The sequence below is a fragment of the Heloderma suspectum genome, chromosome 3 (genome assembly GCF_057233095.1).
Source record: "Heloderma suspectum isolate Gila_16-S chromosome 3, 16-S_ref, whole genome shotgun sequence".
NCBI lineage: Eukaryota > Metazoa > Chordata > Lepidosauria > Squamata > Helodermatidae > Heloderma > Heloderma suspectum.
In genome coordinates this window covers 86,536,547-86,564,329 of record NC_139460.1, presented here as the reverse complement: position 1 = coordinate 86,564,329, position 27,783 = coordinate 86,536,547, and the positions used below count along the sequence as shown (strand labels likewise).

Genomic DNA, 27,783 nt, shown 5'->3' with positions numbered 1-27,783 from the left:
AACACAAATGCACTAGATATTTTATTTATTTATTTATTTATTTATTATTTTATTTACAATATTTATATACCACTCCACATCAAAGATTTCAGAGCAGTGAACAACAGATAAAAGAATAAAACATGATATTAAAACAATTAAAACATTTTAAAAGAAACAGATTCCAAACTTAATAAACCGCAGCTGGTCACTCAAGGAAGGCCTCTCGAAATAACAATGTCTTCAGGAGGCGCCGAAAGCCTCACAATGCTGGCGCCTGTCTGACGAGTTCCACAGGAATGGGGCCACCACACTGAAGGCTCTTTTCATGGTGGACTCCAGCCAGGCCATAGGTCCATGTGGAACCACCAGGGACATGTTCTCTGATGACCTCAGTGGTTGGTTAAGATGAGAACAAAATGGGATTTAAAACTTCACTGCTGCTGCAGCTGCTATAAAGAAGGTAGGATGACAGAGGACAGAAAACATCTTTATAACTTAACTTGAAAACTTTATTCAGATTACTAAGAGACCTATTGTGCAACCTTCAGTGTGTAGCTATGTACATATGAAACCACCAAACAAAGCACACATTTCATTGACTAAAAATCTAGGCATTTTCTACAAGCTGTTCTTTCAGTCTTTGTGGACAAATTCTAAAACCAAAAGAAGTTTGGTCAAAACCGCAAATTCTTTCTATTTCCATGTTTGACTAGAAACCTAACTGGTTGTTATGTGGTTTCTGGTTACTTGCTCAGGGTCCACCAGCTGTGTTAGTAATGAGACTGCCACAGTCAAGTATTGGTTAATAAATGACATAAATAACAGTGTAAATGGCAAGAGCCAATGCCAAGCTTTGGGAATCAAACTGAATTCAATATAAAAGACTGTTCTAAGAATGTCCACAATAATCAGCTTTTTAAAAGGCCTTTTGACATGGAATGAATTACTATGTCAGCATGTTTTTTTTCCTACAAGAGATTATACTCCTTTCCAAGTTGAGTAATTATATTCCACTGAAAACAAAGATAATTTTTAATAAATGATACTGGTTTGTAAAAAAAAAAACCCACCACATCAATTAAACAGCAGGACCTCTGACACTGCGGACACTTAAAAAATAATCTCCTCAGAAGATAATAAACAACTGAGGGAAGAGAGTTTGTCACTCGTTGCTAGGGTGTCTTGTTGCACTGTGAATGTCATAGTAAAAGCAGGAATAATTACACATTTCAGTGGCAAAGTGAAGAACAAAAAGGTAAGGACCAGGGAAAAGCAACAACTCTCTTACCTACACTTGCTGCTCTGGGTGCATTTAGTAAAAGAACTGCATGTGGTGGTGGTGGTGGTGGTGGTGGTGGTGGTGATGATGATGCAAAATTTGGATAACTTTCCAAAGACACATCATTTCCCCCATTTCCAACATTCAGGCTGGGAGTACCATTGCTTATGTAACCAAAACGGCACAGTCTACAGACAAACGGGAGGTATCAGCAGGTTTAGGGGAACCCAAGCTTTGTAGAAGTACAACAAATCTTTAGGGGGGAAAACCCCTAAGGGTTTTGGGGGAACAGTCCAGTGTGCTCAGTGGTCATGGAATGTTGACTGGCTCTTGAGGAATAAAACAGAAAAGCAGAATAAAGGGGAAATAGAATGGAGTGGCTGAAATCTAGCATCTGGAGTTCGGAGTTATATTGTCTCTGTACAGGGAGATTCCATTAAGGTATTAGGGCTAACAACTATTGTTAGACCTATCTTCACACAAATAACTTGACAATAGTTCTGAGAGCCAAACAAGATATGAGGCTAAACACAACATTAGGAGCCATCCATTTTTTAATACAAGGGGTAAGGGTGATTTTCATCAGGACCTCAGCATGTGGGGAGGGGATGCTGAAACACTTCCTTCCCTGCTATGAGCTCAGTGAGAAACAGTTCCCTGTGCTGCTATTAGCCCCAGAAAACAAAACCTGCAATTGGTGCCAATGAGAGCTTTTTCTCTGGGGCTAACAGTAGAGCAGGTGATGATTTTCATCAGAAGCATGGCAGGAGAAGGTTAAACATCCTCATACACTGCAGCCCTAAAGAAAATCTCTCCTGCTCCTGCTTTTAATTTAAAAACAACTGATGGGCTTCCTTATTTATGTATTATATTTTAATCCACCCAATAACTGATGTTCTCTGGGGCAATTACAAAAAGCTAAAAGAATATGATGCAATACAAAAAAACAAAAACGAACAGCATAGCAAATATATAAAATATATTTAAAAGCCATAAAATCTAAAACTAAACTCTAAAATAGACAAAAGAAAGGTCTTTGCCTGATGCCAAAAAGATAACAAAGTAGATGCCAGGCGAGCCTCCTTGGGAAGGCATTTCATAAATAAATTGGGTGCCGCAACAGAGAAGGTCCTCTCTCTTGTAGCCACCTGTCTAACTTCCTTCAATGGGGGCAACTAGAGGAAGGCCTCCAAAGATGACCTAAGGGTTCAAGCAGATACGTATGAAAGAAAACAATATCCTTTCCCTACTTTGACACATTTACCATGGCCCTTAGTCCAACGGCTATTATTCACAAGACTAGTTCATGCAGTAGTTAACTCCTACACTTAAACTTTTCTGACCTGTCCTCAGCCACGCATGGGCTTATGAGCTTTTCTACACGAAAAATTTATTTATAGCATTTATTGTGCTCTCATGATTCCTTACACACAGTTGTTTATGGGTTCTTTAGACAATGACGTGATACTTTAGTTTTACTTCTGTTTTTTAAGAGCACTTTCCCAGCGGTGTTAGAGCAGGAAAATGGGGCATTATTTCTGAAAGTGAAAGAAAAGGTATTTTCCTATGTGTACAATTGTGTTATTCTTCTATAGAGGTTAAGTAGCAGAAAAGCAGGAAAGAAAAAGCTCTTTGTGTAGAGCTCAGATCTCAATTCTGTGACGAATCTGAAAGCAGATAGTGATTAACAGCAAAAGTGAAAGAAAATGTATTTTCCTACTTGTGTAATTGCGATATTCTGCTATAGCACAGCACCACCTAGAGGTTAAGTAGTGGAAAAGCAGGAAATTGAAACCTTTTTGTGTAGAGCTCAGATCTTAATTCTGTGACAAAACTGAAAGTAGATACAGTGATTAACAGCACTGTGTAGAAAAGCTCTGTTTTCTATGAAAAAACATAACATATGAAGTGACTATAACATATGAACACAATCCAGCAATTTCCATGAGCATGGTGGCACTTTTCTCATGCTATCCATTCACATATTCTGTTTCTGCACTTGCAGCGTGCACTCAAAAACACTTGGCATTATTCATGCGCATAAAACAACAGTGTGAACTATCCCCCAGGTGTTCTGCAAACATTCTGGAAACATTGAAAAGAAGCAACATTTTCCACTTTCATTATCAACTTGTTCACACTCTCCCATCTAAATACACCACTGCCCACAACCAAACACTGCCCGGACAAGATTATATTTTTCAAATGAGTACATTTCCTCACTAATTCATGAAGAGGTTGTAATTAGTTTCATTTTAGAGGAAACGTTTTTTCCCCTGCTGCTGGTTAGTTCAGAGGAAAAGGAAATCACAGGAAATCCTGCCAAAAAAAAAAAATAGACTCAAACAGAAACGTTAATGACTAATCAAAAGTAGCACAAACTGTGACATCCTGTGTCTGTGCCAGATAAGGAAAATATGGTTGCTTCCACTTGCCTCAGTGCTTCATATCTAAATAGAGAGGAGTTAAGTCTCACGCCTGAAAGTGGTGGGGTTGGGTACACCTACCCACAGCGTTGTATGAAGCAAGGATGTCCTTGCTTCACTCCTAACCGTTAGAGGGCTGGGGCTGGTTAGTGGTGAAGAAAATACATTTGACTATTATTATTTCACAGATTCCTGAGCTGAGTGCTAGCTGTGAACACATATTTGAGTCTGGAAGCCAATTTGATTAGAGATCATAGGGAGGTTCACACAACGCCTTCCCACACGCATTGAAAGAATATGTGAGGGGGGGCAGTGCACACCACTGCACACTATCTGCTGCAACTGCACACCAGTCACGCCTGCAGCCAACATTACCTGTAGCATAAACACAGTTTGGACAACAACGCATGGAAAAGGCATAGGAATGGATGGCGTGGGAAAGGACTTTCCATAGGTACTGATATATGCATGTAGAGCTCCTCCATGCAAGGAGGGACTCTGGACCAATCAGAGTTCCCCCTCGCATGGAGGATCTCTATATGCATACATCAGTACACATGGAAAGTGCATTCTTACGCCATCCAAATGTGCATACCACAGGGAAGTGTTTCTGCCATGGCAACAGCAGCGAGGGACATGATCTTGATGCATGGTGGCAGGGGTGGAGCTAGTGCAAGTGCCTCATGACCTCCCCATGCATTCTTTCCACGCATGGCATTTGTGGTGGAACAGAAAAGATGAATAAGTATATTGTGAACAATGATAGCTCTGCATTGCTACCTCCAAGGGCCTTTTCTCTAGCAGCACCTCAACCATGGAATGCCTCCCAAGGGAGGTCAGGTTGTCTCACTCCCAACTGAATTTTAGGTGGGCGGTAAAAACTGCACTGTTTCACTGGGCCTCTGATGGATTTTAACATCTGGTTTCTTTAAAAGTTTTGTTTTGGCTTTGACTGTGTTTTTTTTTTTATTATTATTATTATTATTATTATTATTATTAAATTTATTAATCGCCCACCTGGCTGGTCACCCAGCCACTCTGGGCGATGTACAACGTACAATAAAACAGTTTAAAACAATAAAATTCTACAATAAAAACATTTTCTAAAATACCCTAACCCACCCCAAATGCCTGCCTGAACAACCACGTTTTTAATGCACGACGGAAGCTCATTAAAGAGGGGGCATGACAGAGTTCCCTAGGGAGGGAATTCCACAGAGTGGGGGCCACCACAGAAAAGTCCCTCTCCCTCGTCCCCACCAGTCTAGCTGTCCTGGCTGATGGGACAGAGAGAAGGCCATCCGAGGCTGATCTTGTTAAGCTGTCTGTCTGGTGCTGCTGGAGGCGCTCCTTAAGATAGGCTAGGCCGGAACCATATAGGGTTTTAAAGGTCAAAACCAACACCTTGAATTTGGCCCGGAAAACAACTGGTAACCAGTGCAACTCCTTCAGCACTGGAGTGATGTGATCTCGCCGGCGGCTGCCTTTAATCAGGCGAGCCGCCGTGTTCTGTACCAGCTGCAGCTTCCGAACTGTCTTCAAGGGTAACCCCACGTAGAGTGCATTACAGTAGTCTAAACGAGAGGAGACCAGGGCATGTACTACCGATGGGAGCAGATGGTTGGGAAGGAAGGGGCGCAGCGCCGTATCAGATGGAGTTGATACAGCGCTGTCCGGCTCACAGCTGACACCTGAGCCTCCATGGACAGCTGGGAGTCCAAAATGACCCCCAGACTGCGGACCTGGTCTTTCAAGGGTAGCCGTACCCCATTCAACACCAGGTCAACATCCCCTAGCCTCCTCTTGTCTCCCACCAAAAGTACCTCGGTCTTGTCAGGGTTCAGCTTCAGCTTATTCCTCCCCATCCAGCCACTCAGCGTCTCCAGACATTTGGACAGGGATTCTACGGCCAACCTTGGTGAAGATTTGAACGAGAGGTAGAGCTGCGTGTCATCCGCATATTGATGACACCGCACCCCAAACCTCCTGATGATAGCCCCCAGCGGCTTCACATAGATATTAAATAGCATCGGAGAGAGGATGGAACCCTGTGGCACCCCACAAGTGAGTGGCCACGGGTCTGAAACCTCCTCTCCCAGTGCTACCCTCTGGTACCTGCTGGAGAGGAAGGACCGGAACCACTGCAATACGGTGTCTCCAATGCCCAACCCCTCCAGGCGGTACAGGAGGATACCGTGGTCAACGGTATCAAAAGCTGCTGAGAGTTCGAGGAGAACAAGGAAGGAGCATTCACCCCTATCCAGGGGTGTTGTCATTGCATTGTTGTTTTAAAGTGCACATCGTCGGTTGGGCAGAACAGTGATTTGTAAATTAAATAAATAACTCTTTGAAAAGTTATCGAAGATACATAGTCTCAGGTTTTTTGACGTGGACCCTATGGGTGTGTTCAGTTGATCACGGGGGCAAAAGATGCCATCATGGCTTCTTCCCCCACTGCCACATGTGCCGCATGCGTAACTGTGATTTGCTTAATTACCCATGATGCAGCATGGATTACTGTGTCATCCAAACCTAGCATGGTGCACAGCAGGGGTGGTTTCTTAAAATACCACAACACCCTACTACAAGCCATGGGTTTTGGCATGGGTAAGAAGCCACCCTCACTACGCACCACGCCGAGTTTGGACAACACAGCATTGCACTGCAGGTAATTAAGCAAATTTCAGTCGCACACGCAGCACACGTGGGGGCATGGGAAAAAGCTATGATGTCATCTTTGCCCCAACGATCATTCAAAACAAATCCATAGCTTGGATTCTATGATAAGTTAACTTAAGGAAGTTTGTGGAAGGAAGGTTCCTCATCCTCTCTCCTGTGCCCCCCAAAAAGCCTTTCTGGAGGGTCAGCGAGCGGTCTCCTGAACAATGTGGTACAGGGGGAATTGCCCCAAATTGGGCTTGGATCCTACGATAAATTAATTTAAGGAAGTTCATGGAAGGAAAGTTTCCTTTCTCCTCCTCTTCCCAGCAGGCTATGCCCCATCCTGCATTGCTCAGAAGGGCTCCCAAACCATTGAGAAACTTTTCAGGGGTCACAGCTGGGTGCATGTGGTATATATGTCACAACAATGAATAGATCTAAAACATCATGCTACAAAGAAAATATTTTAATTTTTCAGGATTTGTGCTCATCTAGAATTGTGGCGATGGCCCAGTCTTCTGGGTGGGACATTCCTCACAGGGAATTCAAAAAAGGTAGTGATGGGCAATTTTTCATCCTCTCTCTTTGGAGGCTTCAATGTTGTCCCCATTCCTATCTATCATCTACATGAAGCCAGTTGGGGAGTTATTTGGAAAGACGTTTAGGTAAAGAATGTGCTTTGCATGTACAAGGTCCCAGGTCCAATCCTTGGTATCTCCAGGTAAGGCTGGGAAAGACTCTTGTCTGAAAACCTGGAGAGCCGCTCCTAGTCATTGCAGACAATACTGAAATACCTGTACCAACGGTCCAACTTGGTATGAGGCAGCTTTCTCTCTCTCTTCTTTGTAACATGACCATGGTCTAGAAGTCTGCAAATAACCAGCATAGAGATACGTATTGTTAAGTACTAGTCATGATAGCTATATACTACCTCCAGTATCAGAGGTAGTATACTGGGGAACATGAGCAGGTTGGTACTGTTGCACTTGTGTCTTACTTGTGGGCTTCCCTGGGCTTCCCACAGGCAGCTGGTTGGCCATTTTGTGACTGGAATGCTAGATTAGATGGACCTTTGGTCTGATTCAGCATGGCTGTTCTTGTCCATTGATGGCAATTTCCTTTCATTACTTACGTTTGTAGCCTTGGGGTGCTTCTGGATCGATTGCTGGAAATGGACCTTCTGATGGCAGCAGTGGCTATGAGTACATTACATCCACTACACACCGCTTCAGACTGAACAACCATTCTTCCTGCCAATATTTATTTATTTATTTATTTATTTATTTATTTATTTATTTCATTTACATACCACCCAATAGCTGAAGCTCTCTTTGCTGCTTGACGCCATCAATATATTTTACACAGCTGAAGACAGTGGGCTGCCTTCCTATGTAGTGGGTTACTAGGTTTTTCCCCCTTCATGGATCACTGCCTTGTTGTGGCGAAGGGGCTTGCGTAACTCAGTGAAGCCATAAGCTATGCCGTGCAGGGCCACCCAAGATGGACAGGTCATGGCAGAGAGTTCTGACAAAATGTGGTCCACTGGAGAAGGAAATGGCAACCCACTCCAGTATTCTTGCCAAGAAAACCCCATGGAGCCTATCACAAGGCTAAAAGATATGACGCCGGAAGATGAGCCCCTCAGGTCAGAAGGTGTCCAATATACTACTGGGGAAGAGCAGAGGGTATTTCCAAGTAGCGCCAGAAAGAGTGAAGCGGCTGGGCCAAAGCCGAAAGGACACTCAGCTGTGGATGTGTCTGGTGGTGAAAAGAAAATCCGATGCTGAAAAGAACAATATTGTTTAGGAACCTGGAATGTCAGATCAATGAATCAAGGTAAGCTGGAGGTGGTCAAACATGAGATGGCAAGATTGAACATCGACATCTTAGGAATCAGCGAACTAAAATGGACAGGCATGGGCGAATTTAATTCAGGTGACCATCATATCTACTACTGTGGGCAAGAATCCCATAGAAGAAATAGAGTAGCACTCATAGTCAACAAAAGGGTGGGAAAAGCAGTACTGGGGTACAATCTTAAAAATGATAGAATGATCTCAGTACAAATCCAAGGCAAACCATTCAACATCACAGTAATTCAAGTCTATGCCCCAACCACTGATGCCGAAGAAGCTGAGGTTGATCGGTTCTATGAAGACCTACAACACCTTCTAGAACTAACAGCAAAAAAAGATGTCCTCTTCATCATAGGGGATTGGAATGCTAAAGTAGGAAGTCAAGAAATCACCGGGATAACAGGCAGGCATGGCCTTGGTGTACAAAATGAAGCAGGACAAAAGCTAATAGAGTTTTGCCAAGAGAACACGCTGATCATAGCAAACACTCTTTTCCAACAGCACAAGAGGCGACTCTACACATGGACATCACCAGATGGTCAATATCGAAATCAGATTGATTATGTCCTTTGCAGCCAAAGATGAAGAAGCTCTATACAGTCAGTAAAAACAAGACCTGGAGCTGACTGTGGCTCAGATCATGAGCTTCTTGTTGCAAAATTTCAGCTTAAATTGAAGAACGTAGGGAAAACCACTAAACCATTCAGGTATGACCTCAATCATATCCCTTATGAATATACAGTGGAGGTGAGGAATAGATTTAAGGGATTAGACACTTAAATAGACAGAGTGCCTGAGGAACTATAGACGGAGGTCCGTAACATTGTTCAGGAGGCAGCAACGAAATCCATCCCAAAGAAAAAGAAATGCAAGAAAGCCAAGTGGCTGTCTGATGAGGCTTTACAAGTAGCTCACGAAAGAAGGGAAGCGAAAAGCAAGGGAGAAAGGGGAAGATATATCCAACTGAATGCAGAGTTCCAGAGAATAGCAAGGAGAGACAAGAAGGCCTTCTTAAATGAACAATGCAAAGAAATCGAGGAAAACAACAGAATGGGAAAGACTAGAGATCTCTTCAAGAAAATCGGAGATCTCAAGGGAACATTTTGTGCAAAGACAGGCATGATAAGGGACAAAGAAGGCAGGGACCTAACAGAAGCAGATGAGATTAAGAAGAGGTGGCAAGAATACACAGAAGAACTATACAGGAAAGATCTGAATGTCCCTGATAGCCATGACAGTGTGGTCACTGAACTTGAGCCGGACATCCTGGAGAGTGAAGTCAAGTGGGCCTTAGGAAGCATTACTAACAACAAAGCTAGCGGAGATGACAGTATTCCAGCCGAGCTATTTAAAATCCTAAAAGATGATGCTGTTAAAGTGCTGCATTCAATATGCCAACAAATCTGGAACACTCAACAGTGGCCACAAGACTGGAAAAGGTCAGTTTACATTCCAATTCCAAAGAAGGGCAACGCCAAAGAGTGTTCAAACTACCGCACAATTGCGCCAGCAAGGCGATGCTCAAAATCCTACAAGCAAGGCTTCAGCAGTATGCGAACCGAGAACTACCGGAAGTACAAGCGAGGTTTCGAAGAGGCAGAGGAACTAGAGATCAAACCGCCAACATTTGCTGGATGGAATGAAAAACATTAGTTTTTCTGGAATTCTCTTGGAGAAAGCAAGAGAATTCCAGAAAAACGTCTATTTCTGCTTCACTGACTACGCTAAAGCCTTTGATTGTGTGGATCACAACAAACTGTGGCAAATTCTGAAAGTGATGGGAGTACCAGACCACCTTACCTGTCTCCTGAGAAACCTGTACGAGGGTCAAGAAGCAACAGTAAGAACCAGAGATGGAACAACCGATTGGTTCAAAGTTGGGAAAGGAGTACGACAAGGCTGCATATTGTCACCCTGCTTATTTAACTTATATGCAGAGTACATCATGAGAAACGCTGGGTTGGATGAATCACAGGTCGGAATTAAGATTGCCGGGAGAATTATCAACAACCTCCGATATGCAGACGATACCACCCTAATGGCAGAAAGCGAAGAGGATCTCAAGAGCCTCTTGTTGAGGGTGAAAGAGGAGAGTGCAAAAGCTGGTTTGAAACTCAACATTAAAAAACCCAAGATCATGGCATCTGGCCCCATCACTTCCTGGCATATGGAAGGGGAAGAAATGGAAGCTGTGACAGATTTTATTTTCTTGGGCTCCAAGATCACCGCAGACAGTGACTGTAGCCATGAAATTAAAAGACGCTTGCTCCTTGGGAGGAAAGCTATGGCAAACCTAGACAGCATAGTAAGAAGCAGAGACATCACCTTGCCGACAAAGGTCCGTCTAATCAAAGCTATGGTTTTCCCAGTAGTAATGTATGGCTGTGACAGCTGGACTATAAGGAAGGCTGAGCGCCGAAGAATTGATGCTTTCGAACTGTGGTGCTGGAGAAGACTGTTACAAGTCCCCTGGACTGCAAGGAGGTCAAATCAGTCCATCCTAAAGGAAATCAACCCTGAGTGCTCATTGGAAGGACAGATACTGAAGGTGAAGCTCAAATATTTTGGCCACCTAATGCGAAGAGAAAACTCTCTGGAAAAGACCCTGATGCTGGGAAAGACTGAAGGCAAAAGGAGAAGGGGACGGCAGAGGATGAGATGGCTAGATAGCATCACCGATGCAATGAATATGAACTTGAACATGCTCCGGGAGAGAGCACAGGACAGGAAGGCCTGGCATGCTATGGTCCATGGGGTCACGAAGAGTCGGATACGACTGAACGACTGAACAACAACTAGGTTTTCATCAACCAATGGATTGAGCAGTTGCACTGGATTTCTACAATTTTACAGGCACATGAATATACCGGTCTTAACCCACAGTGCCCTAGGTGGCTTTAGCACTTCATACTTTAAAAACTGCCCTTTTCCCTATGTGCCCTTGCAAATACTCTAAGCAGCCGAGGATGGCTTGGTGCTGATGCCCACTACATGAGTACAAACTTTTCTGCAGTGATGGAACTCCTGAATCTGATAGATCTTGAATCTGAGAATCTTCCAGAAGTAATGCAAGATTTTTTTTAAAAAATAAGTATTTTCTAGAGTTCTGTTTAGGGATGCTGGAGAAATTTGAGCTGGACTAAAATGAGCTCAGATTTCTAAGAATTCGACCTGCAGAATCCACTGCAGAGCGACCTCCTCAAGCTGGGGGAGTCCGTGAACTTTTGGATCTTTTTTTTTTACTTTCCTGAAATGTACACATATTTATTCATAGGAAAATACGCATGTTTCTGCTGAGGAAAAGTAGAATGGAATGGGAGACAGTACGCTAAAGTTCACGGATTAGGCTAAATTATGTAAATTGTTGCAAACCCGCTTACGGAATTATTTGTGTATTTTTCCGCATAATGAAAAAAAATTCAAATCCATCTGTGAATGGACAACGGAACAAAAGGCACATGACAATCCACAAAACACAGGTGGAGCAGATTTTACACAATCCATACATCCCTAGTGATGTTTAGTTCTGAGAGCATTCATAATTAGTTATAACATTTTAACTAATATTTTAAATGCTATAATGTCATTTTAAATATTAAACTTTTTTAAAAGTCCTACTCACAGGGCAGTTTTAAACCTAAATAAGCAAATAAACCCTATTAGAAGCTATCTGGGAAAACCTAAATAGTTTATTAATTACAGTGTAGGTTTCAGTTTTATGAATGTTCAGCCAAGTTTACATTTTAGTCATTGTAGATGTAAATGATTATTACAATAAGGTCATGTCAGAAGAAGAATAGCTCTATAATAATGGAATGCAGAAGTGAGGTATAGAAAATAGCAGGAATAATGTTTGTGAAGGATAGCCATAGTACTCTCTATATATTGTACCTAAAGGATGGCATACAGAGATGAAAAATGTATTTATTCGTAAAAGTCATGCCACATAAAATAAATTTTAAACACATGTTTTGTAATCACATCAAGCCAATAGGGTATATTTGATCTGGATCTGGCTTAAGATCTCAGTTGATCCAGTAGATGGCAGGGGTGGGGGGGATGAGTTGAAGGGTTCTTTAAGAAATATGCTATACAGACAGCACATTCCTATATCAGGGGTGGTTTGTGAGTTATGGTTGAATTGAACACACAAAAGCAGGGAGATCATTTTTCTATAATGCCAGGTCCCTTTCAAACCATAATGTGCCTTGGGCAAAGGAACCAGCACATGTGTGGCAAGTGACAAAGGGAAGGAGCCCATTGGGGCCTATCAGCCTAGTTCAGTGAGGCTTGCTCCCAGGTAAGTGGGTCTAGGTCTGCAGCCTAAAAGGCAAAAATGGTCTCTCAGAAGGAGACTGATAGAGCTTTGCTTTTCCATTTCTGCTCCTATTAGGTGAGTATTAGGGCTACCGCTTTCTCCCAGAGCGGTTTTGGAGGCATTTGCCATCTGTGACCTTCAGATATAAATTGGCACAGTCATTGTTACTGGTACATTGTACTTCCACTTCTTCCACCTTTTGCATGCATGGTCACTTCCAAAGCAACAACAGAAAGATTAAGCCAAAGGTATCAAAAGCAAGACCTGAGGTCCTGATCAGGTCCTTTAGGGCTCCCTAATATATATGGCCTACAGCAGGGATGGGCAGAAAGTAGATCTCCAGATGTTTTGGACTTCAGCTCCCAGCGTTCCTGACCATTAGCCATGCTGGTAGGAGCTTCTGGTGGTTGATGTCCAAGGCATCTGGAGATCTACCTTCTGGCCCACCCCTGGCCTATAGCATTCTTAAAATACTTCACATAAATCTCTATCCTCAGAGCTAGGAAGCAGATAGATGTCCTTGACAGGACAAAGGTGATGACTCATCAATGACAGCTATTGTGCACCATAGCATTTGATATATTTTTTAAAAAAGAGTTGTAAAAAAAAATCTAATGTTTCAACCATTAGTACCAAACTGAGGCCAAATGTTTTGGTGGAAGTATGATGGCAGTCCTCTTCAGTGGACACTGGGTGCTCCGATGTCAGTGGGGCGTTGGATCCATTCTGGGTTTCAGTCAGAACTCTAAAGGAGCTATCCAAGGTGCTCTGCACCTTGGATAGCTCCTTTAGAGTTCTGACTAGATCTGACTGAACCCTGCAGCGGATTCACTGCCACATTGATGTTGGAGCCTCTAGTGGTCCTCAGACATCAGCCTGTTGAAGTTCAGCACCCTTGACGTAAGCTATTCAAGCTGCAGACCTTTTCCCACTTACCTGGGAGTAAACCCCATTAAACTCATTGGGACTTACTTCTGAGTAAACATGTACTGACTGGATTGCACTGTAAAAGTATAGTATGGGTGAATGATACTCACCAAACCAAGTCATTTATGTAAATTTAGGGTTTACAGAGTTTGCTCTATGTAGCATTCTGAGAAAGATAAACATGTTTCAATAAATAGATTTTTCACACCCTGTTTCCAGAGAAACCAAGAACAGCACTTTTCCCCCAAAATGTTTGTGACTTACCTTCATTGCTCCCACTCCCTTCAATATACATGTACACTTAATTAATGCATATTCAGGAGCCCTGAATAACCCTTCATTATCAAATCCTTCACCATTGACTTCAATAGCAAAAGAAAGGCAAAATCAGAAAATGCAGAGCTGGATGAGGAGGAACTACCATTACCTCAACAGAAATGTGCTAATGTGAAACACTTCGTTTCCTAAGCACTGTAATATCTGTTTTTGAAGTAGATTGGCTTTATTTTGTAACATACTTCCAAGAATGTACTGAAAGAAGGAGCACAAGAAATTTTAAAAGAAATCAAAATGCAATGCACCTTGGGGTATAATGGGGTCTGCCTGCACACAACAACTGTTGGACTAGGAACTGCCCATGTAAACAGGTGCTACATCGTGTTAAAAGCTGAATCCAGAGCCTTGTGCTCAAAGTTCCCAACACTGAATCATAAACTGCAAATATAGCTCAATATGAAGATTACGACTATCGGTCTTGGCCACACCAATGAATTGTTTGGAATACCAAAAACTGATTCCAGCCACCTGTACCCACATGTGGATTCAAAACTGACAGCAGTTACTAAGTTGATTGTGGGCAGCTAGTTGCACACAGCTGGATCATGACCAATGTCCACTAGTGGTATATAGTACATTTTGTTGTTTAGGAATATATGAGACATAAACAGCAATGTTTCAACCATTAGTACCAAACTGAGGCCAAATGTTTTGGTGGAAGTATGATGGCAGTCCTCTGCAGTGGACACCGGGTGCTCCGATGTCAGTGGGGTGTTGGATCCATTCTGGGTTTCAGTCAGAACTGAAACATGGTTTCTGAACTACACATGGTTACTCAGAAATCTTTGAATTAAATAGGACTTACTTCCAGGGAAGTGTGTATCAGCTAGATACAGGCAGCAGTTTTCAGCATATTGGAAGCAATGATTTAGAGTTAACTACCTGTGGTATGTTAATTTTTGTATCTCCCCACTGTCTCTAATCAAACCCATTTTTCAGATTTTCATAGTATTTCATGCTGTAGCCTGGTAAAGTAAAAAAAAATCCCCAGAAGCATGGCCAGTTACATATGTGCATTTTGGTTGACTCTCATAGGTTTAGGAGAGTGATTATGATGACTTTCATACTCCCCTCACCTCCGACGCCCCACTCCCTCAACGCCCCACTATGCACACCACAGTTGAGAAGTATGCAAGGCAATCCAGTGAGCTTTTGAAAGCTTGTGCCTTCCAGCTGGGAGAAGACTGTTCCTTGGGCTGCTTCAGGTTTTCCACACCTACACAGATCCTAGATACAAGCTTCATACACACCTTTAACATACATCCATGTCTCAAATACAGCCTTTTTCTATAATGTTGAACTTTAAGCCAAGCCAAGGAGACCGCCTCTGCATTCTTTAATATTTAATGTTTTTAAGATAAACATCTTTTTAATGGTCTATGGATGTATATTCACCAGAGATTGAGTGGAAGATAAGTTTACATTAGTTTTAACTTCTAAATGAAGCTTCAGTCACATATAGTAGATTTTTAGTTTGTGAAAAAAATGACACATGCACAATAATCATTTTTTCAGAAAGAGATCATCCTTGAGGCAAGATAACACAGCTTACTGCTGTGAGAGGAGGGAGCAGAAAACAATGTCAAGGAGAGGGAAAATGAAATCAGTTCCCACTGTGTATTAAATCAAGGGAACTACACAAATCAAAACAACCTTGAAGAGTGGAAACCTCCCTGTTCTTTCTCAGAGCCTCTGCTCTCCACATTTCACTTGGCAAGCTTTAAATCAGAAAAACAGAACAGTCACCATTTCACAAAAAGATAAGCCACAGGCCATTCTCAAGGCATTCTAACAGCCCAGTTTCCTCCATGTATTATGGATAAGTAAAACCAACAATGTAGAATCCCACCTGAAGTCTGGATGAAGAAGCCAACCAGCCCAGAATGTCAACATTAACATGACCAACCGAAGCCACTAAATAAACTGTCAGGCTGACTCTTTTGTTTGGATGGAGAGGTTCGTGTAACTCCCAAACACGAATAACTCACTTTTGAAATATGAGAACTTGAAAACAGAAGATCTGCAAACGTTGCTTAGTGATTAACCACGTTGGCGGTTTAAGTACATAAGAACAGCTGTGCTGGATCAGTTCAAAGGCCCATCTAGTCCAGCATTCTGTACCCACCCTGGCCTGTAGGCCAACCAGATGCCTATGGGAAACCCACGAACAGGACATAAGCAGAATAACTTTTATTTATTAGTATGTTCATTCATTTATTACATTTCTATACAGTCCAATAGATGAAGCTCTCTGGGTACCTCACAAAACAACACTTAAACCCATAAAATACAATAACATAGTAAAACTCAATATAAAAATGTTAAGTTTAAAACAAAATAAAACTAAAGTTAAAAACCAGAGAAAAAGCCAACAGCACTACAAAGATCTAAAAACACACAAATACAAACATGTTAAAAACTGAAGGACTAAAACGCCTGGGAAAATAAAAAGGTCTTCACCTTTCCCTCATGTTCCCCAGCAACTGGTACTGCAGATAGTACGTATATAGCCATCACGACTATTAGCTGTTCATAGCCTTATCCTCCATGTCTAATCCCCTTTTAAAGCTGTCCAACAAGTTGGTGCTCATCACTACATCTTCTGGAAGTGAATTCCATAGTTTAACTATGTGCTGTGGGAAGAAGTACTTCATTTTATCTGTCCTGATTCTCCCACCATTCAGCTTCAGTGGATGATCCCAGGCTCTAGTACTGTCACAAAGGGAGAAAAACGTATAAATATCCACTTTCTCCACAACATACATAATTTTATACACCCCTATCATGTTCCCCCTTAGTTGCTTTTATTTTCTAAGCTAAAGAGCTCCAAACGTTGTAACCTTTTCTCCTAGGGGCATTGCCTGAGGCCCTTTATTAATTAAGTAAGTAAGTAAGTAAATTTAGTAATCGCCCATCTGGCCGGTCACCCAGCCACCCTGGGCAATGTACAACAATAAAAACAGTTTACACAATAAAATTCAACATTAAAAACATCACATTTCTAAAATTACCCTAGCCCACCCCAAATGCCTGCCTGAACAACCATGTTTTTAATGCATGGCGGAAGCTCATTAAAGAGGGGGCATGGCGGAGTTCCCTAGGGAGGGAGTTCCACAGAGTGGGGGCCACCACAGAGAAGGCCCTCTCCTCATCCTCGCCAGCCTAGCTGTCCTGGCTGATGGGACAGAGAGAAGGCCTTGGTCATTTCCAGCTCTACAATATACTTATTAAAGTGTGATGACTGGCACTGTACATAGTATTCCAAGCGGGTTGCACCATTGTTTTGTATAAAGGCAGTATGATATTGGCTTAATCCTTCCCCCTGTACCAGTTCCCACTCTCCAAAGTTGCTATTTGCACTGCAGAGAAAAACAAACAGGCTCTATAGATATGGTTGTATGTTTACCCATGCAGTGCCCAATGCAGGTGTCCCAACAGGATTTTATTTTGATAAAAAATGGCATCAGGACTGAGGAAGGCTGTTTTTCTACTCCATATTGGAAGAAGTGACATGATCAACATGACCCCTGCATAATTCAGGACTTCATATTTACAGAGTTGGGATGGAACCTCAAGATTAGCACAGTGCTCAGGTAAAATGACAATTGGACCTAACTGAAAAGCTTTTCTGCTGCAGCTAGATGTCTTTTGAATCCTCACATTTAGACATTTGATCCTAGCTTTATGAAGCAGACTGGGTCAAACGGTTAATACATCAATAACATATATTTCTTCCTGCAGCTGAGAATAATCAGTAACCTGCTACCTTTTCTCATTTTTGTTCCTATAGTGAGCTTAATCCCAACTAGACATTGGCCCAGATCACACGATCATTGCGCCCAGCACATCCTGGCACGTGCTGGGTGCCATTTTACCTGCCTTGGCGCAGCTTGTCGTGTCCTCCAAAACTGGGCAGCATGGCTTGAGGGGGAAACAAACTTCAAATAAGGTGTGGCCTGTAGTTGATTGTGCCAGCCATCAAGGTGCAGAACCGGGCCACTATCTCAGCAAATATATGGTATCCACTTTCCAACTGAACGTTTACTGAAATGTTGGAGAATGTGAGGCCAGGGTACTTGCAAGGGAGTGGCAGTGGGTGGGAGGTAGGGATGCTTCTATGCCCACTGATTCTCACTGATTCCCCATGCCTATGCCCTCCCCCCAAATTCTTCCCCCCGTCAGACTCATGTTTTGCCTGCCTGGAGAAAAAAAGAAGTTTCAAATGATTGTCCTGAGCATTTATAGGGGAGAACCAGCAGATGGGGGAGTGCCCTGCCCTACATATGAGCCAGTGTGACGTAGTGGTTAGAGCTGTACTGGGACTGGGGAGAACAGGATTCAAATCCCCACTTGGCCATGAAGTTCACTGGGTGACTTTGGGCCAGTCACTGACTCTCAGCCTAACCTACCTATAATGTATCTTTATGGGGCTGAGGCCTAGTGTTGTTGCTATGTTGAAGGCCTCTTTTAGTAGTAGCTGCCTGGTGACGTTTTGAGCGGGGAGAGAGAGAGACGATCGCTTTGAACATTTATCGATGGGTAAATTCAGTTTTGATTGGCTATGGGTTCTAGCTAGTGGAAAAGAGCAGTTGGGGAATGACAGCTGACAGTTACGGAGTTGACAATTAGGCATTCAGGGACTCTTTTGTTAGAGAGTCAGAGAAAAGGCCAGTTGGTTTGTGGGTAGTGTTACGGAAGGACTAGGAGAAAGCTGAGGAGAAAGTGAATAGCTGAGGCCTGAATACTAAGCTATTCTTTCTCTGGGGGATAACCATGCATAGCTGATGAAGACCAGGAGCAGGGAACAGGTGGCTGTACTATGCCAGAAGACTGCCCTAACATCTTGCCAGAAGGTTACATAAGCAGGCATTAAACCCAGATAAACAGTTCAAGCAGCCAGAAATACAACAGGAGAAGCTTTGGGAGTCAGAGGAAGACTGAACCCAAGAGCTGCATCTGGATGTGAGTGTATTTGGCTAGGGGGGAGGTTTAGGGAATTTGGCCTGAGGTAAGAAAGTAATTAAGGGCCAATCCTATGGCCGCTAGTCAGCGGCTAGACAGCCATAGTATAGGTCAGTTCCCGGGAACCGACCTCAGGTTCCCTGAGAACCGACCTTCACCCCTCCCACGCTGCCTCGTAGGCAGTGTGGAACAGCCCCATGCTATGTGCTCGGAAAGGGGCGTGGAGTGGCGAAAACGGGGCATTCCTGGGAGTGTGCTGGGGCGGGGAAGTCGGAAATCTGGTAAGACACATCCAATGTGTTGTCCGGCCGCCGCTTCCTACACCCCAACTTCCCATGGCTACACAGCCAAAATCGGCTGTCTAGCCGCAAATGCAGGGCGGCTGAGGTGTGGAGGGGTCAATCCCCCACACACTTCTCCTGCCCTGCATTGGATAAGCAGTAGCCTCTGAGTTCGGAGGCGGCCGACTAGCCCAGTAGGATTCCTCCCTCGGAGCCTTGTAGCAGCAACAGTGTCTTAAGTCTTTAAGAATTGTCAGTAAACAGTCTTTTCAAAACCCCAGAGTAATAATAGTATTTTCTTATGTACAAAATATCCCTTTAATAAACCAGTTTGTTCATCTTATCTCTAGTGGTGGTTCCCATCTCACACCTAACCCTCTTATACCAATACAAGCTAGTAGAGATTTTAAAGTATTCTAAGAGAATTGGTGGCAGCAGAAAAGGGTCAGCTTGTGGAACTCTCTCAGTTATAGTGGCAGAGAGTTCCTTAGGCCCTGAAATAAAAGTTTTTGGTAAAAATAAGAAACCCTACAGGTGGGATTTCCCAGTGAAGAAGCAGTTTCCCCATAGATGTTGGCAGTGTTGGAGAGAAAATCCCCCATAGTGCCCTCTTTTGTCCTCTTTTCTAGTGCAGCAATGGCGTGACTCAATATAAAGCAGTTCCTAACAGACTAGGGGAAGGGAGCCTCAGGCCTGGGGGCCAACTCAGTCCCTCTGGGATTTCCCAGATTATATTATTATCATCATCATCACCATCATCGTCATTTCTATACTGCCCAATAACCAAAGCTCTCTGGGCGGTTTACAAAGATTAAAAACATTAAAAATACAGTATACAGAGTTTAAAACAGACAATACACACGAGAGAACATATATCTAAAATGTCTTCAAACAAGCAATCTCAAGCAAACAACCATAACCATAAGACAATCCAGGATCGATTAAACTTATGTGCTGCCAAACACCTGGGAGAAGAGAAAGGTCTTAACGGGGAGCCGAAAAGATAGCAATGTTGGTGCTACCCCCTTTCTCCCGGCCCCACCCCCTTTCCCCCAGCCCCCTATTATTCGTAGTTCCCCAACTTTTGTGCGGTTTTCCCCATTCTTAAAGGTCAAAATGCCTCTCCTAAGGCTCAGTTACTGGCAGTAGGAGCTTTAAGTGAAAATAGGCTGGTGGTTTTTGTGATTTTGCCCCCACCCCCTTTGCTTCGACCCCACCCACCAGTGGAATCCAGCCACTGCCCCCCCCCCCAAGCTTTCCCAAAATTGAATTTGGTCCTCAGGCTGAAAGAGGCTGCCCATCCCTGTTTTGGGCTATTACAGCCTTCCCCAACCTGGTGCCTTTTGGATGTGTTGGACTACAACTCCATCCAGTATCCCCAGCCAACATGGGGATGCTGCATGGCTGGCTAGATGTGCTGGGAGTTTTAGTCCAACACATCTGGAGGGCACCAGGTTGAGAGAGGCTGGGCTATATTATAGGTGACACTGTCAGCCCACATTAAAGTGTACTAGAGGAGTGAAGCTCTCCTGCACCACACAGGAACTTTTTTCAAGAAACTTGCCCTGGCACGATAACTGGCAGTTATCAGGGCCCTGGAGTCATTTCATAACTTTCTATTTAGTGCTTCGTACTTGTCAGCTTCAACCTGGGCTTGCAGCTTTCAAATTATTAGCTCTGTGTGGTGCCACATTTTTGCTTTAAGTAAACCCAGAGAAATCTGATATTTCCCCCATGTCACAATAGGCAACAGTCCTTAGAAAGCAATAAGGCTTCCCCCTTGAAGGAAAAGAGTAGTGTTCATCCTCCAACTATATATATATATATATATATATATATACACACACACACGCGCGCGCATATAACACATCATTCTGGAAGGTCTCGTGGTAATCCTGAAATCCCCCTTGGCTCTCCTATAAGAGAATGGGATGGATTTATAGATCTGTTTCCCTCCTGTTTGTTTCGTATCCCTTTGCAGTTACAATATTCATAATGAATCAGCTGCCAATAAACTCACAAGGATAGGCAGCAGGCTTATCGGGGTTTTCCCTCTCTTCCCAGTGAATTATATGAAGTCGGAAAGAAAAGAGGCATCTAAAAATAATGCTCTTAACACCCTACGTGCAGATGACTTTCTCCAGTTTTCCACTGACCTGCTGTTGTATGCTGTTCTTAGCATTAATAGCAAAGCCCTGAGCAGGCTCAGTACTTTTCCATGAAACGATGAGCTCTCTGGGAGCAACGCTGTATATCAGAGGAGAAGGACATGTCTGACCTGGCTCCATTTCAGAGAATAGCAACTGAAAACCTCACGGCCTATTGTGTTGACTTTACAGGCTCTTTATCTAACTGATGGTTTTCATGCTTCATTAGGTCTGGGAAGGGGGGTCGGAATGCCTACGTATCTTCTAAACTTCGTTAGCTGAAAAGAAAACTATAATGGATAACCGGCTACACAAATTTGCAGGGAAATGCCATTGGCTACATGGGTGCCCCACCGGAGGAATAACATGGAACTGAACGGCTCTTTTCTTTGTGAGGAATCTGAGGGCCTTTATGAGGGATATTCCCTTGAGGGCATATTCACACATGAGGTTTAAATTGCCTTTGGGTTTTTCCCATGCTATTTATATGAGCGGTGTAATCAAAATTAATGCAAAAATACAAAGACCAAAAGAGCATTTGAAATTTGAATGAGCGTGCTAGGCAACAGTTGGTGTAATGTTTGCATGAGAAAGCATTTTAGGTCCCCAAAGCAATTGCTTTAAATCTCATGCGTGAAAACGTTTGCAGTACCATACTACGTGAGATGTTCAGCTGTATGTAGTTTCCCCCTCCCTGGTGTTTTCTTGTTTGTATAAAATGCAGCCAAGGAAGCTACCTTTCATTTTTAAATTGATAATCCTACCAGCTCTTGTTCTTTCCCTCTCTTTCAGGGCCAAACTATATGTGATTTCAAATGCATCATTTGCAGTTGCATGAATTTTTTTAAAACGGTAAATGGTGGCTGCTGGGGAAAGGATGCGTAATCCTTTCCTCTTGCACTACAGTTCCGACAAAAATCAGCCCTATTTGGCAAGGGAGGGAAGCTTGGCAGCCATGGAAGCTTCCCTCCCAGGGTTAATAGCAACTTTGGTGAATGTTTTTTCGTTTGGATCATGGTAGGGGAGGAAACAATTAATCATCCCTCTCTCCACATGCCACAGTCCCAATTGGAGCCCCCACAAACTTTCCATTTTTAAAAGATGCACACCATTGGAAGTTTAATGTCATGTAGCTTGCCCACCCCCCATTCTCTCTATCACACATATGCACATGCGCGCACACACACACACACACACACTTGAACACATATTCAGCTATAGAGCAATAATCAAGTTACAGGAAGCACATGTTTGTACTAAGATATCACTCGCTCAGCTAAACACATGCTTGATGGAAATCAAAGTTTGTGGTAAAAAACGCAAACAACCATTTTACTACAGGCAACACATTTTAGGACATTAACAGAATTTGGAATATGTAGTCAATGTGTGACTCAATGGCAGAAACAGAAAGAAATTCAGAGGACCAAGGGCTGGTGAACAGGGAAATATACCTGGAAGCTGGGGAGGAAGGATACATAGCCAGACAGGCAGCATGTTATTTTCACAAATAATGAGATTTAGAAAACTGCTTTCTCACACACACACACCGCTTTTTTTAAAAGATGGGAATCGCTGGGTATCATGTGCATCCTAGTGATGGGTAAACAGCACTGTTTATATTAAAAATGACAGCTAAACAGCCATACTATGTTCCCACTGCAATCAACAGCAAAATTCAAAATTATCGGGAGTGTTCTGGATAGAAGTTCTACAGTGGCTATGAGCAGTAACAATATAATGAGGTGACATATACTAAGCATTTATACCAACGCAAACAGAAAGTAGCTCCTTTACACCTCCAGCCACAGTGTTCCAAATAACAACACCCATAGACTCCACGTGCTTGGAAACATGTTTGATGTGCTTCACAATGCTCCATACCAAAAATATATTCTAAAAAAATATATTATTTCTCAGGCACCTCAGATAGTAGCCCTGTCTTTCAGATAAGTTAGAAATGAACCTTGTTCTTTTTTTACAGATGGCTTTCCTGCTTGATTTTCCAAAGCTCAACATTAGGAAGCTGGAGCTAATCACTTATTTCAATGTGCCTTGAACACAAAGTAAGTGAGGGCTATATATCTTGTTGCAAGATCTGTTTGTGATTTAAGGGCATTTCAATATTTCTAGAAAGTAAAATAAATCCCCCCAATAATCACATCATGTATTGACTAGTAATAGTCAATAACAGCAAAACTAGTAACAGCAAAACCCCACATAGACTAGCTCCACCCGCTCCATCTCATACTCAAAAATAGGGGTTCTAAATCAGATGGAGGGTGATGAAGACTGTGACAGTGTGGACAGGGATAGAATGATCATCCCCACTCTCCCTCCTCACATATAGGGCCTACACACTTTTAGAACATCTGAGGAGGAACTGATTTTTTCCCTTGAAAACAGTGGGGAGGGGGGAATTTGGATTGAGGCTAGTGCTGAGGGAGGGGCCTGCAACCCTTTCCCCAAGTGCCATTTCTCCCATTCGATCCCCCCCCCCAGCTGCTATTAACAAGGGAGGAAGAAACATACAGGTAAATGGGAGTGCTTTCCCCAATGAAAATATGCCATACATTATTACTACAACCTTATTCCACATCTCCATTCATTTCTCTCTAGAATTAAAAAAGATGGAAGTGTGATCATGCCAGAGCCAGGCTTAGCCCACTGAACCATTTAAACACCCATGTTGAAATGATTTTGCCAGGCACTGGGACTGATTGTCCTCTTTCTGCAGGGTGCCAAGCATACTGTTAGTACAAAACAACGCTTACATAATGATAAGCAGCAACATTCCTTTAAAAAAAGCGGGGGGATAGAGTTCTCTATATAAGATAGGTCAGATCATCCAGGTTGGATCATTAATGAAGAAATAAATTAGCCATACTCATTGGGGCTCATTCAAAGACAACAGGATTTGACCCATGATATAGTGGGCTTCAAGCCAAGTCCATTCTGTTAGGTGATTTTAACAGATTTTAGGAACCTGGATGTGAATCAACACCAGCCTTGCTGAATATGCCCCATCTTTAAGACTTATTTGAAATGTATTATTCTTACCATGTGTTTGTTCTGATACCTGGATTCCTTCATTTTACAGTAAGGCAAAACGAAAGCCAGTTTTAACAGCAATTTCTTAAAAAGTTGATGTTGTTATTCCAAATCCTGTAATTCCCCTTTCGTGATGAAAATGTTCAAGGTACCCTAAGGGCATTTCTATTTATAGGCTGTCAGCTTCACAGCTCAAAGGTTTTTAAGGATCATATATTAACAAAGATTATCTTTGAAGTCCTATAGCCCAAAGCCAGGGTTGTTCATGAGACAACACATAATACAAATAGAGAGACCTTCAGGGTATTAGACAAATATGTTATAAAATCAATGATTTAGTTACAACTAAACTCTTGTTTTTGAACCAAGGGTTGTTTTGTAAAACCTCTGTCATTGGAAAACTCTTCCCATGACTTCTGATGTCTATGTGAGAAAGCTGGATAGCCACAAGACACTGTATTATAAGGACCATATTGAGAAAGCAGAATACCACTTTGGAAGGCTACAAACATCAGCTCTCTTATTTTGGGAAGGGAAGAGTTCATTATTCTGAAATATATGTATGATGTGCTTTGTTGTAAACTGCTTCCAGGACATAGCCAGTGAAAGGAATGTAGCCATCTGTGAAGAGACAACTCTACCTAATGAAAGCAGATCTAGGCTTGGTCATCCTGGTCACATCCAAAATAGACTATTATAATGTACTCGACATGGGGCTGCCTTTGAAGATGACACCAGTAACTTCAGCCTTTCATGTATTAATAGATTATAAACTAAACTACTACGTATTCCACCTACTAAGAAAGTGTATCTTCCTTATTATTGCTAAAATTGCTGCAAAAGGTGGGAAGTTTCAAATATGGGCTAATCCTAGCTCCTGCTGAAGTATATCAGTAGAACGTTACCAGCTCTCATATTTTGTCAGGTACTAAGAAGTATTGCCTCAGGGCATCCACATTGATAGTTCTTCTTACAGAAATCTTAGAATCAAGAATTGAAAGGGGTCCTGTGGGGTGATCCCATAACAATAAATATATCAGAGGGCAATAGCCTACACTGCACATGGACAGTGGAACAGAATCCTAGCACAACAGGAACCAGGGGTTCCTGAAACAACTCACTTGTTTCTGGAACAGGGCAGTTCAATGGAGCTCACAGAAGGGAGCTCTGCTGACCTGTCCCATTCTGGAAATGAGTGTTTCCACTCATTTCCAGAGTTATGGAAATGAGTGGAGTGGTTGGCCAGTGTGTGAACAGAATGCTGGACTAGATGGACCCTTGGTCTGATCCAGCATGGCTTTTCTTATGTTCTTATGTTGTGGAAGACAAAGAGGCCCTTTGGCACATATAAGAACTTCCCTGCACTTAGACTGTTGCCCTCTTTTTCTAACCACAGCTCTTCATGTTGCCTAACAAGTGGCTTCTGCCATTTGCTTGAGTTTCCACAGTAATTTTTGGGGGGTGTACAGGGGATGCATTCCAAAGGGATGCATTCGAAGAAGAGAGTGTCAGCACTGTGACGTCCACTTGAATGTGCCTGTACGTTGAAAGCTTCAGTTAGCTGGACATCCTGGTATATATATAAGTATTGAAGTGAACTAAGATTTTAACACAGCAAATATTTTACACAGTACCTGGATTTCAATATCAATGTGTTAACTGTAATTAGTGGGGAAAAAATAGACAAATCTGGTTTCTAGCTGCCACATTCTACACCAATTGCAGTTTCCAACCCACCTTTAAGGGAAGCCTCATGCTGAGCACATTACAGTAGTCTAGCCTGACTGTAACAAGGCATGTGTCACTGAGACAAGGCGTGTTTCTACATTAAGCAAAAAACACGCAAACCCCCCCCCCCATCCTTTCCGGAGCTTCATGCTTTCGGTTTCTTTGCAGGATTAGGAAGGGCTTCTTTACATGGCAGCCATGTGGTTTGAACTCAGGGAGTGCCTTCCTCTCTCCCTGGCATGTGTGCAAAGAAGCGGGGGGGCGGGGGGCGGCATCTTGTTTCAATAGCTTAACTTCTGCTGTACTGTTTTCTCACAGCCCCCAGGAAACCTAACCTCTGACTTACTTCTGAGTAGACATAAAATGTAGGATTGTGCTGCAAGTCTGCAACCCTTGGCACACTTATATGGGAGTAAGCAGCATTGAACTCAATGGAATTTACTTCTGAGTAGACATAAGATCACCCTGTAAGTCTGCAACCCTCAGCACACTTACTTGGGAGTAAGCCCCACTGAACTTAATAGAGTGCTCTGAAACAACAGAGGACATTGCTTCTGAACTTGGTGGGGTGGGGGATCAGATGTGTCTCCCTTCATTGCAGGGAGACATTTTTCCCTCTTCTCCCTCCAACTGAGAAATGCAGAGCAGGAGACGCAATGGGCAGGCGATTTTCCCCCTCACTCCTGTCAAATCTCATCCTGACCGCGTCCCCAACAACTGAAAACAAATGGCCACAGCACGCAGACACAGCAGTTTCTTCCGCTATTGGAGAATTTCACAGGGACGTCATGGCGATCCTGTTCCATGGGCTGGAAAAAATACCACATTTTTTGCGTTTGGGGAAAATATGAGATAGGCTGGAGGAAATGGCAGGAGACACCCTGGAGGGTCACGGCGTCATCTAAAGAGCCCACAAAAATCCGAGAGAGAGCCATCTCAATAGCAGGATAAAAGCTCCGTGTGATGAACCCGGTCTGCCTTTTCTAGAAAAGGTCTGCCTTTTCTAGATAAGGCCACATTCTGAATTCAGTTCTGTTGTACTGAAAGTACCTAAAGTACAAGTGCAAAAAGCTGATTAAGGAGATAAGAGCAAACATAAATAGATTCTTTAAAAATAGCATTGATTTTAAAAAAAAATGATTGTGAAGAAACCTTAGTCTTGAGCTCTATTTCCTATTCAGCTGTGGATCCACTAAGTGGCCATGGGCAAGTCACTCAGCCTCCACCTACATATGCCTTAGTTTCACTTTTTAAAAATCTGGTTCTTCTCTAATAAATGATTTTTACTTTAATAAGCCAGATGTTCAAAAGGTATTGGTTTTCAGAAACAACCTGTCTAGATTGCTTATTTTCTAAATCTAATCAAGCAAACTACAGTGACTAGGCTCATGAAATTAAACAAATAAATAATAAAGCTTAAATTATACTATGAACAGGTTATCCTTTTCTTTTCTTTTCTTTTTGATGGTGTAAATCTAGCTCCGAACCTTAAATTCAAGCAACAGAAAAGCCACTAACCTTTAAAATCAAAGCGTGAGGGGGTGGGGTGGGGGAGCTTAGAACTTTCCTAGTATCAGGTGAGCTATTACCATACTTCACGCTCCAGAAAAACAAGGCTGAATGATTCATGTGCATTGTTCATTAAAAAAACAACAAAAAACCCAGCTATGGGAAGTGGGGAAGTGATCAATAGTTCCGTAATCCATCCCAGTAAATAGTTGTTGAACAGCGTAAAATCTGCTACAGTGCCTGTTGCAGTCAATATTATGCTCTTCCTGACTATCCAAAGACAGCTTTTAAGCATCAGAAAGGTTAGCATAATTCAAACA

The 27,783-nt window shown here is 42.7% G+C and overlaps 2 long non-coding RNA genes across 3 annotated transcripts; one reads left to right on the top strand and one right to left on the bottom strand.

The window, feature by feature from the left end:
- Window positions 1-55: 55 nt before the first annotated feature.
- Window positions 56-24,371, bottom strand: LOC146349869 (uncharacterized). 2 transcript variants are annotated; one of them, XR_014789106.1, is made up of 4 exons: window positions 24,236-24,371; window positions 16,246-16,497; window positions 7,143-7,217; window positions 56-431 (listed from the first exon to the last, which is right to left on the bottom strand). It is a non-coding gene; the product is annotated as an uncharacterized LOC146349869 (long non-coding RNA). The 2 variants fall into 2 exon arrangements; XR_014789105.1 differs by lacking the exon at window positions 16,246-16,497.
- Window positions 21,266-25,025, top strand: LOC146349868 (uncharacterized). Its single transcript, XR_014789107.1, has 3 exons — window positions 21,266-21,566; window positions 23,160-23,241; window positions 24,819-25,025. It is a non-coding gene; the product is annotated as an uncharacterized LOC146349868 (long non-coding RNA).
- Window positions 25,026-27,783: the final 2,758 nt, after the last annotated feature.